The sequence below is a fragment of the Leopardus geoffroyi genome, chromosome B4, assembly GCF_018350155.1.
Source record: "Leopardus geoffroyi isolate Oge1 chromosome B4, O.geoffroyi_Oge1_pat1.0, whole genome shotgun sequence".
Lineage (NCBI taxonomy): Eukaryota > Metazoa > Chordata > Mammalia > Carnivora > Felidae > Leopardus > Leopardus geoffroyi.
Window position 1 is genome coordinate 112430113 of NC_059341.1, and position 12450 is coordinate 112442562.

The window sequence follows — 12450 nt, forward strand, 5'->3', positions numbered from 1 at the left end:
ATTCATTTAGAGAAACTGATCTACAAGGATTATTTTTTATTTTTATTTTTTATTTTCGTAAAATACTAGCATCTCTTTTAGTCCCCTTACTCCATTCTCCACTCAGAGGTCATGAGAAATAGGTGCCATTCATTTTAGTACATAAGCCCATCTCTACAAGTAATGTTGCAGTGCTCCAGCTTGCTTTTTCACATTCAGGTGTTATTAATGGCTATACACAATTCTTCCTCCCACTCCCAACACAAACATAAATGTTTCCTGAAGAACTTTTATCTGGAGTATATAAAGAAACTACAACTCAATAAAAAAAAGGCAGACAACCTAATTAAAAAGTGAACAAAAGATACGAATGGATAATACAGGTTACTCGAACTGAAAATGTCCATCAACAGATAAATGGACAAGCACGTTGTGGTATACTCATAAAAGCAAATCTTTATTAGCAATACCAAAAATTGAACTATGAATATATGTAGCATGGGTGAACTTCAAATAACTATGCTGAAGGAAAGCCAGAGCAAAAAAGAGCACATACTGTATGATTCCATGTACAAGAAAATTCTAGAAAATTCAAGTTAATCTATGACAGAAAGCAGATAGGTGGTTGCCTGAGGAAAGAAGGAGACAGAAAAGGGAAGAGAGGGAAGATTACAAAAAAAGCACAAGAAAAATTTTAGGGGAGTGACTGTGCTCATTAACTTGACCATGGTGATATTTCCACTGCAATATACATATACCATCAAGTTTGCCATTTTAAATATGTGCAGTGTACTGTACATCAATCATTCCTTAATGGAGCTGTAACTTTTTTTTTTTTTTTTTTTTTTTTTTAATTCTGAAAGAACAAAATAGAACACAAACTAAATACAAGTTCTGGATTCACATGTGGGACTTTCTGACTATGGAGTTCACTGTAGGGTGCGTGGAGATTTTTTTTTTTTTTTTTTTTTGGACAAACCCTCACACAAGCACAGAGCCAATGCCAGAATCTTTAGGTCCTTTCTCCAGAGCTGGTCAGAGTCCTCAGAGAAGGCAACTATAAGTCTAGCCAGCAGCCTGAAAGCTAAGTGAGGGAAGAAGGCTGCAGATCTTAACATAATATGTAAAGTCACACATTCTCACATTCCAGTATATCTTTGATAGGGAGCAGAGTTAAATGCCAGTTATATTCCACTTCTTTAACTGGAAGTCTTAGATAAATACATTTATCGAAAAGCTAGATCATTTTCATGAATGAAACTGCCTATCACAGAGGAAACATCAAATGATGATAAACTAGTTACAAGACAAAATTAGAAGGCAAACCTAAAAGAATAAAGAATTAAATGGTTGAAAATCTGGGACAGAGTGGGGAGAGAAGATCTGCAACGGCCATTAAAAAAACTTTAAGTCAACACTTCCAAGAAAAAACAAAAAAACATGGGGCGCCTGGGTGGCGCAGTCGGTTAAGTGTCCGACTTCAGCCAGGTCACGATCTCGCGGTCCGTGAGTTCGAGCCCCGCGTCGGGCTCTGGGCTGATGGCTCAGAGCCTGGAGCCTGCTTCCGGTTCTGTGTCTCCCTCTCTCTCTGCCCCTCCCCCGTTCATGCTCTGTCTCTCTCTGTCCCAAAAATAAACGTTGAAAAAAAAAAAAAAATTAAAAAAAAAAAAAAAAAGAAAAAACAAAAAAACAAAAAAAACTCCTTGACCTTATATTTTTTACTTTTTTGGAGGTAACAAAGAAACCCAGTGATTTACCCAAGGTCACTTGGCTTTTTACTGGTGAAGATAAAATTCAAATTTAAATCTGGAGCGATTTTAACATAACATCACAGAGTAAAAACCAAAATCAGAAGTTTTAGGTCCAGTCACCCATACCATAAAGACACAGGAATAGTCTGAGAAAGGTGGGTATTCCTAGCAAAAGGAATGATGTGGCAAGAGGTCCAGAGGCAAAAGCAGATCAGGTAAGTTCCAGCATCCAATTACATATACAAAAAGAGCTGAGTTTAATAAGCTCAAACGCAGGTGAATTGAAACTTTACTCTAAATCCACTCTGTGTTCAGGGAAGGATTGCCTGATAGATGTTTGTTCTTCTGACACCAGACATTCAGAGGATCTCATGCTAGGTTACCTCCTTTTCCTAGACTCTGCTATCACCTCTTTCCCATGTCACAGACTGACCGTCCTTGTTTTCAGTCCTCTCTTTGCATTATTGCCCTTTAACTCAAAAGTTCTCCACCATGGTACTAGTGTCAGGATTGTCCAAAGACCCTGGCTTGTGATTTACTTTTTTTTTTTAAGTTTATTTATTTTGGGGGGCAGGGCAGAGAGTGAAGGAGACAGAGAGAGAATCCCAAGCAGGCTCCACAATGTCAGCAAGGAGCCTGACACAGGGCTTGAACCCACGAACCGTGAGATTATGACCGGAGCCAAAATCAAAAGTCAGATGCATAACCAACTGAGCCACCCAGGCACGCCTGTGATTCACCTTTTAAACAAAGACTCCTTAAAGCATCTTTTACTTCATTTTAGGCATGAGTAAGGGAGAAAGAATTATAGCAAAAAACTGAAAATCTCACATAACTCTAGGTCCTAGACAGGCAGCATGGAGTAATGTGCAAATGTCATCCATGTGTGTCCCAGGAGGAAAAGATCATGCCCTAACCCATTCCACTTTTGCTAGCTTCACTGATTTCTGCCTTCACAGATTCTTTTTATTTTTTTTTTCACTATCAAAATCATTCTACACTCTTTAGATCAGCAATTTTAGTATGATTACTATTGCCATGTTAAAGCAGGAGCAAGTCTCAGAATTCCTTCAATAATACCTTACCAATAATTAGGTCTATACAATTTAAAAGGGCTGGAAGAACAATCACTGGAAAATGAATGAGCTCTGGAGAGAAAATTTTCTCAAGTGTTTTTTTGTAATATAACAGCTTACATAATAACTATATAAATTTATATTAAATTGCTTAAATGTTTGACATTATAAGTTTATGTATTACATGAACATTTAACAGAAATGATAAAGTCAAGTAGAGGCTTTCCTTTCTTGACCTAAGGAAGGCAGTTAGTATAATTACACTATGCTTTAAACTTTAACACAGGCCTATACCTATACTTCTTCCTGATGCCTACAATGATCCTGCACCAGCTCATGAGCTAACAGTTCCCTCTCAGTTCATGGAAAAGAACTCTCTCTTGAAAAAATTAGAACCTGCAGTAAACATACATTTAAAAACTTGGCTCCAACAGGAGCGCTTGGGTGGCTCAGTGGATTAAGAGTCTGACTTTGGCTCAGTTAATGATCTCATGGTTTGTGGGTTTGAGCCCTGTGTTGGGCTCTGACAGCTCCGAGCCTGGAGACTGTTTCAGATTCTGTGTCTCCATCTATCTCTGCCCCTCCCCTGCTCATGCTCTCTCTCTCTCTCTCTCAAAAATAAACATTAAAAAAAAAGTTAAAAACTTAGCTCCAACAGTATTTCTATCAATAAAGAGCAACAACAAGGGTATCACGGTTTATACTTTAAACCATAATATGGGCTTCAAATTATTGCATTTTACATCATGCAATAAATATGCTAATGGACTACAGATCCAACAAACACATCTGAAGAACACCCATCGTGATGAAAGAAGTCACAGAAATAATGGAAAGATGAAATTGGTCATTTTACAATATAAATTTTTGCTAATGTAATGATTCATTACAATCAGAATAAAACCTAAAAGACTAGTTACTAAACTGAAATTAAGAAATGGAGGACTTCCAATATAGAAGATAAATTCTATTGTCCCAGCAACATTCTGTGGAATATGGTTGTTTTCCAGAAGTAAAACAGGTTGTCCTACAAGTCCATCTAAGTTAAAACTACAAAGGGAAGGGTCGTCTGGGTGGTGCAGTCGGTTAAGCATCTGACTTCAGCTCAGGTCATGAACTCATGGTTCATGGGTCCGAGCCCTGTGTGGGGCTCTGTGCTGACAGCTCAGAGTTTGGAGCCTGCTTTGGATTTTGTGTCTCCCTCTCTCTCTGCCCCTCCCCCGCTCATGCTCTGTTGGTCTGTCTAGAGCTCTCTCTCAAAAATAATAAACATTAAAAAAAATTTTTTTTAAATAAATAAAAACTACAGGGGTAAAAGGCTTTTTAGAAATTTACCAAGAAAAATTCCGTAACCTTACCTGCTTTCCCTTAATGCAAGCTACACAATATCTAAGTCCTTAATCAATATGCCAAAAAATACTGATTGGACATTTGCTGAAGTTTTATATATCCTCAAGAACCCATGTTCTTATCTCAACTCCTCTATATTATTTCCAAATGAAATAATGACTAAGACAAAAAGGATTCGTAATAAATGGAAGTGTATGACCCAGGCTACAAATGCAGAGAAATTCAGACAAGAAAATTAATGAGTGATGATTGAGAAAGGTAGACTAATGCTGAGTTCTGAAGGATGGAACACTTAGACAAGAAGATCGAGGCTCCTATCAGGTGAGAGGAAAAAACATAATGACAGCAAAGGTAATGAGAAGGGTGTATATGGAAGACTCCCAGACTGTGACTGTCACAGAGTGGGCAGTGGACAGCGCTAAGTTACTGCAGCACTGTTCTCAGCTGCAGGAAACGTGATTCCTAGTGTGACCTACGAGAATGCCACCCACCGGAGGTGTACAAAGTGGTGATTCCATTAAGTAGTATAGAAAAGTGGTGATCCTTTTAGGTAATATAGAAAAGTAACAGGTGGGATGATCCACTAAAAGGGATTCTGTGAAACGGGAGCAAAACAGTACACACATTTACAGAGATTCAGTAAACACATTTACATAGATTCAGTCCATGTGAGCACAGCAAAGGACGGGAGAAGAACCAAAGGGAAAACTGCATAAACCAGCAATCTTGGATGTTGGTTTTGCCCCTCTACCCTTATAAAACCCCTATTAATATTTCTTAGAACCAGCATTCTAACAGACACTTTGGAAAATACTGAGCTACTTTACAAAAGGCCTTCAAAGTCAAGGTGCGTGTTGATAAAGAGAAAAATGAGGAACCGTTAAAAGTTTTAGTGACGAAATGACAGCAGGAAAGCTTTTTAAAAACAACAAAAAAGTTCTGGCACAAATATGAAGGGTAGATTAAAGCAGCAGATCTGAGCATTTTGAGAGTAAAAAAATTGTTTAATATCCTTCTGGGAGCAAACTCACTGAATTAGTACAGTGAACAATAAATCCACAGTTAATAACGAAGTTATTTAAAAAGCATCTTTTAAACAATCAAATCCTTTTTAAGATCTATTTTTCAGAAAATACAACTTTTTCTCCTAAAGTTACCAGGTTTTTACAGTAGTCATACCAGTTTACAGTTAGGCAGTATAATCTCAGATTTCACAATGTAAGCAAGCACCGGTCCATTCAAAACTATCCTTATTCTTTCCCCCAGAGGCCCAGGTGACAGTAATATTAATACAAAGCAGATATCCCAGATTTTGAGATACCATATTGTTGTAAGTTATTGTACCTTAAAATAGCAAATAATGTTTTTAGCAAAGAGTTAACTAAAACACTGCATACTGTTTAAAATAGTTAACACTATCCTAGGCAAATTTTAATAAGAAATAGCTTCAAAAGAATATGGTTAACAGTTTACCCATAGTTTATCTGGATCTCTCTGCCAAAACTCTTTATTAGTTTCAATTTCTACAGTCATTTGTAAATTATAACCCATAATTCCTAAATATATCCTAAAGCACAGCCAGTAAGTCTAACTTTTTGGAACAACAACAAAATGCTCAACACAGTCTTGAAATGGACTTACTTTTCAATTAATTTCATTATAAAATGTATTTTAAATACAGATATATAAGCTATTTACCATCCTGTTATAACAAAGCAAAAACAACTGTATTTTAAGACTGGTTTTAAATAGAAAGTAATCCATATGTGGTATATAATATTAGATAAAAGAGTTTAAAAACTCAAATCAGTTTACATCGACTGGACCTTATAGTAGAGGGCTAAACAAACTGCTGTACAAATTGTTATTCAACATTTAAGTAAAAAGAGCAGTAACTTGCTTTAATGCACAGAATAGTAAATTATCAATTAGTCTTATTCATATTCTTGAAAAATCATTAGGCACTAACCTGCTGCTTTTGAAGGAACAGCTGCTTGTTAACTGAAATTCTAAGGACCACTACTTATCCACCAATGTATGTCCTTTTAAGGAACATACAAAATTTTTCTTTCTACCAAAAAACAAGAGCTAGACTAAGCATAAATATACAGTACTGTCCTGACATAATATGCATGATTTTCACAAAAATAAGTCCCCACGTTCAAGTCATTTGGAAATGGCAGACACTGGGGCATGAAAACAAAAAGAATGTTCTTTGTCTAGGAGTTTACATTTAATAATAAGTAACTTAATAAATAATCACAGATGGATCTTCTGAAAGAAGACAGTGAACAAAGATAACAAGAATATTTTCAATTTACCAGGTTTACAACTGTTACAAAACCCACCAAGTCCACAAATCAAACTTGGCTACAAGAGTCAAAATTGTTTGAAAGCACGAACTCTGCTATGTTCCAAGTCAAACAAATCAATGATGCCCTTCTAATTTATAAAGGCATTCCTACTGCATAATATAATTTTAACCTAGTTATAAATTTAACATGTTTCTCAAAATACAGACTACTGGGCCCCACCCCAAATGTGCTGAATCAGAACTGCAGGGGCAACGCCAGGGAATCTGCACTTTGAATAACTCCCCCAGGTAATCTTCATGCACACTAATGCTGGAGAACCACTACTTACTTGCCTTGTGAGATTTATAAAAAGCTTTTGTATTTGAGGAACTAAAATCTCCTTGTTTGGGACCTTTGTAAAACTAAATGACATTACAAATTAATATTTCAAAAAGACTCAGGTAATATATATGTTTGGCAGAAAAACAAGTGCATTAAAAAATTACAGCAGAAATTAAAAGAAACTTGTAGCATAGGCCATTTTAACACAAGATACAAGACACCCTTAATCATTTCAAAGACCAACAGGTCTTTGAAAACAAAATTCCTTACTTAAGAATGATCCAATCCACAATATTAAAAATATAGTATTTCAAATATGTTCAAATACATTTTACTGAGCTGTTAAGTAAATCAGAGTATGAACTGTTTACATTATACCAAATATAAGCAATAGAGTATATGTATAAAGTTAAACCCAAACAAATCTATTTATATTACACTATTAAATTTATTCTCATCAGAAACTGATTTTTCATAAACGTACATAACTTTCACAAACTTACATAAAAACATGTATAATGGAAAGAGCAATGGAGCAAAACCAAGAAGCCACCTAGAGTCCAGTTCTGGCTAATCTAGCTGTTAGCTATGTGACTGTGGGGCCTAGACAAATCAGTTTACCTAACTGGAGTGGGGGGGGAGGGACTACCGATTTTACTCATCTCACAGAATTATTTATTGTGGCCTCAAATGAGGTAGTACATGTTATATTCTGAAATACTGTAAAGCACTTTACAGACCAAAAGCATTATTACTGAGAGCAAAATCTGAGAGATACTATCTTTAGGAGCTTGCTGTAAAACAATGAAGAACATAAAGATTACCTTTCAGGTTCAATTAGATATTGGACATTAATTGTGTATTCTGTAAATTACCAGTAAAATTCACATAAATTCACTTCAGTTACCTGTGTCCCCATTTATAACAGATCTATTTCATGTGTAAAGATAGAAATGAAATTAGATGGGCCACCAATTGATAATTGTCAGTATTGGTCACTGAGTATATCATTCTCTGTACTTTCTCATGACTGGCAATTTCCATAATAAAACTTTTTTTAACAAAGCAAGAACGTACATGTGTGTTTATGTAAAACACTTGTAAAAGCTAACAAAGAAATCTTTTTAAAAGTTCTCTTTCCAAATATTTTTCCCATAACTACTCTGTATCATTTGCTTTTGACGTTACCACAGATTCTATATATTCCAAAACAAGCTACTCACATTACCCTTTTATATATCATGACACCGACTAGATAATAACATTCCCCTCCAACTGGGCAAGTAAAATCTTACCCAAGCTGCAAAAATTTAATTCTTAGGTTTTTGCTCCCTGATCTTTACTCCTTTATGTTTTTGCTCATTTATTACAAAATTCAGGAATTAAAAAGTGAAAACAAACCAATTTCAGCTGCATGTAAATGCAAAAAAGTAAGAAAGAAAGGGGCAAATACTCTTTTTTGTTGTTGTTAGTACATAAAAGACTGACAATTGTTAACTGGCCATTCGTCTTAAAACCTGTTGACCTATACAACTCAGTTCACAAGGTAAGAGACTGTTTCATCCAAAATTAAGTTAACATGTCTGTCAGACAAAGGAATTTGGTAAATTTAACCCCCAAATTGAAGATTCTATCAAATTATGCATAACAATGTATAATTACATATATCAACCTAATTGCTCAACTAATGTCCTTAACATGAGGCCATGTTCCACAGACTGAAAAAGCATAAGCCACTCTTCGTCTCAAATTTTGTGTTCAATTTTAACTTAATGAAACATCTGTAGCCGAACAGCTTATGGTTTACAGTAGTCTATGAAGAAACTGCAAGTGTTCAAATTAAACTTTAAATACAGATAGAAGGGCAATAATATCTTGTGGTTGATGATGAAAACCATTTGGTAATATCCACACACTCAGTCATTCATTACATGAGCTAAATCTTTATTTCTTCATATTACATCTGTAGTAATAATTATCAAAAAGTATCCTGTGCCTAAAGAGACAGTGTACCTTCAATTTTTGATCTGGGGGGGGGGGGGACAGGGGGGAGCAAGTGGGCAGGGAAGGGAATCTCACCAATTCAACTGTCACTACATCATTTATTTTCTGAGCATTAAAAACTCCATTTATTTTTGTATGAGATGCATTTGAAAGGAGCCATATATAGAAACCACTTTTCCCAACATGGTCTATAATAACTTTGAATGTAAGAACTCCTGCTGGAAGTCCTCATTTATATCATTTAAAAACAAGTAATTGTAAAACTTGCAGTAAAACCATAAAAGGCAAGCTGTTGCAAGATGAAAAACAAAGAAGAATTACTAACTTTACTCAAGGTTAATAAATTTACAGATTTTTTGCATCTTTACTGTAAAATCTGTTAATAGAACATACGCTGTATTAAAAAAAAAAAAACCAAAACACTTGCAAAACCACTATCATAACGGTAGGTACCTTTATTTGGTGGCAATAGCTCATTTTAAAGATCTATTTACAATGCAGCTATTTCCTTATTTCTTTTCCTAAGTAGGTCCAGACTATCATTACTCCTATTATCACAAGCACAAACCAAAACTAGTTTCTCACCTCATATCTCAGAATCCTATATTAAGTCACAAGCGTCAATTAAAAAGCAGTATTTCCCATAGAATGGCAGGAACCCCCATTAACACACAAAAAATTAAAGACAATTTCACCTTAACATCTAAATGGAGATGTCATAATGATAGCCGCAACAAAAACCAAGAAGGCGTACTCTGAATTTTCACCATTTTAATAAAAAAAAAAAAAAATCACGAAATTTTAAATTAAAGGTGGCGCTCTGTCCTCAACTCACCCATTGTGACTCACTTTTGCAGACTATATGGTAGGAAATAACAGTTACTTTTCAAAGATCTTTGCAGTTACACCCAAACCAAAATCAGGACAGAGATCCACCCTTAATTACAGCAATTTAACTGTCTCGTCCAAAGCAAGGTAGAAACGAAAACGTCCCCCTGAAATCATAGCTAAGTGAGCCCATTTCATGTACTAGTCTTCAAAGATTCCCTTTAAGAAAAACGTTTCTATCTACTTCAAATTTGAACTCACCAGGGTGGAAAAGAAAAAGGTGGGGGCGGGGGACCCAAATGAAACGCACCAGTAAAAAGCAGATTCTCCTCCAATCCCTCTAATACCCCCAATCCGCCTCCGCCACACGCAAGGACAGGGAGTCGGAGGAAGGCTAGCGGCAGGGCAAGCGGTGAAGGCCCTTTATTGACTCACGTGGGCCACCATCCAAAGGGTTACACACCCTCTGCTTGAGGACAGCCTCATACAAAGCAGATCCTTAAAAGTACTTCTTATTATAAAATACACCCACGTTGAGCAAGAGCTTTATTTTAAAATAAGACTGTCCTCAGGTGGGGGAGGTTAAACACAACAAAGGCTTCCATGTTGAAAGACAATCCAGATATATGCATATACTTACATATGGGGAAAAAAATCCATATAACTAATTCATCGTGAACAGCAATCGATACTAACAGGAGCCATTAGATTATTAATAAACCCAGAAAAGTAGCATGCATAACAGCCAAAGGTGACTGCTGTGCTCTAACCACAGGGAAAGGTAAAAATTTGCGTGTGGTATAGGGTCCAGCCCTCCCCAGATTTAGAGACCCTCTTTGACTTCCCTTAGCACGGCCCTCCCACCCCCAGCTCGGCACCAAGCACCGTTGCACCGCACAGGATGCGAGCTCTCCCAGCGCTGCGAGTCCCGCAGAAAACTGGTGAATGAAATCCGCACGGACACCAACCTGGCTAGTGACCGCGGCGCAGAACCAGGGGTCGCTAACTAGCTTAGCCAAAGATTCTCCTGCAGGATGGGATAAAGGGAGCACACCCCCACCCCCGCAAGTGGAATGCGGTTCTTTCTTACTGACCCTTTCCAAAGGGGGAGTGGAGGACGCAGGGCTTGTGGGTTGGTGTTTGTTTTTCCTTTTAAACTAAGTCCAAAAAACCGAATCGGAAGCAACCGTCAACATCCTGGGGGGGCCAGAAGACGCCGGGAGAAAAGCGAGGCTGCTCCTTACCTCCCCGCGGAATCACCGTCCGGTGTGACAACGCATCAATCAACCAGCCCCGGCCGGGGGACGAGTAGGGGACCCCACTCTCAGCTCGCGGAGCGCCAGTGGGGCCGAAGCTGGGGATTAGAGGGTGACCCTCCTGGGGCTTGGGGAAAGAGTGCAGGGCACCGCTGCCCTCAAGGTCACCACACGCCGGGGCGGGGGCGGCCGGCAGCAAGATGGGCTATGGCGCGGCCGAGGCGGCTGAGAAAAGCCAAAGAGCTGCGGGTGTAGACACGAAGCCCCACCGAGCCCCGTCCCTCGAGCTCTGGGCGGGGACTCCCAGCCGGTCCCGGCGCTGAGGCGCACGCCGAGGAACCCGCTCACCTTTATGATCTCCCGGGGCGAGCGCGGCAGGAGACAACCTGCGAGGGGCGCCCCGAACGCCCCCGCCAACTTGTCCCGATTGCGCCGCAGTCCACTGAACACCCAGCTGTCAAGACCCCAGCCGCGACGCCCCGACCTCGACGTTCCGCCCGGCCTCCCCCGCAGGTGACCTGACCCGCCGCCACCGCCGCGGGCGGGCGGCAGCCGCCACTCACCTCGCCCGGCAACAGGAACCATTTTCCGAGGGGGGAAGGAAGGGGAGGCTGCAGGAGGGTCGGGGGGTGGGGGTGAGAGCGGTGAGGGGCAGCGGGAAGCACGGAGAGTGGGGCTCGGTCCTCCGCTCGTCTGTAGCCGACTCGCAGGGCTCGGGGCGCCACGCGGAGGTGCGGCTGCACCTCGAGGATGAGGCGGCCGCGGAGCCCAGAGGCTCGGCGTCCACCAGCCGGGGCTCCCTACTCACGCTGCACTGCGAGGAGGCGGCGGCGGAGGAGGAGGCGGCGCCCAGCCCGGCCCCCGCCCAGAGCCCGGCAGCCGCCGAGTGGCCGCCCGCGTCCCCGCAGGACCCGCCTCCTCGGCTCCGCAGAGCCGCACACAGGGCGCGCCGCGCTCAGCACGGGCAGCTCCGCCAGCCTCACGCCGCCGTCCGCAACAGTAGGGGCGGGCGGGGTGCAGCCCCCTTCGTGAGCACCGCAGCCCAGTCCGCTCCAGGCGGGGTCGTGGCCACCGGAGAGCGGACGGCCAAGCACGAGGGAGATGCGCAAAGCTTCGGGCAGGGGCCCCGTTTGCACCGGGTGGCCCGCAAGATTGCCGGGGTAGGCAGGGGGAGGTGAACGCTCACCCGTTCCGGTCTGGCGCTCCCTTCTTTCCACACCCACACGCCTCCCGCTCCACGCTGGCGGCGCAGCTGCTCCCGCTGCCACTGCCGCCGCCGCCGCCGCCGCCGCCGAAGCTCGCGCCGCCGCTGCTGCCGCCTCGGCTGGGCGCGGTCACGTGACGCAGCCCGCGGGGAGCCTGGGGGCGGGCAAGCGCGCGCGCGCCGAAGTAGCGCGGCTCGAACGGGGACTAGGAGCCGAGCAGCGTGGAGAGGGCGTTTAAGGGGAGGACCCAGCGAGCGCGTCCCCGACAGGCGAGCGCGCGCCCGACGATTAGAACTTGCCGCGCGGTCGGGAAAGGGTGTCCGGAGTGAGGGGCGGGGGACAAGCGCCTCCACACGCCCCTCCCT

The 12450-nt window shown here is 41.5% G+C and overlaps 1 protein-coding gene across 4 annotated transcripts in view; it reads right to left on the reverse strand.

Moving 5' to 3' along the window:
* Positions 1-12450, reverse strand: part of ATP2B1 (ATPase plasma membrane Ca2+ transporting 1) — a 132098-nt gene that overhangs the window by 118560 nt on the left and 1088 nt on the right. The gene's annotated exons all lie outside the window — the stretch shown is intronic.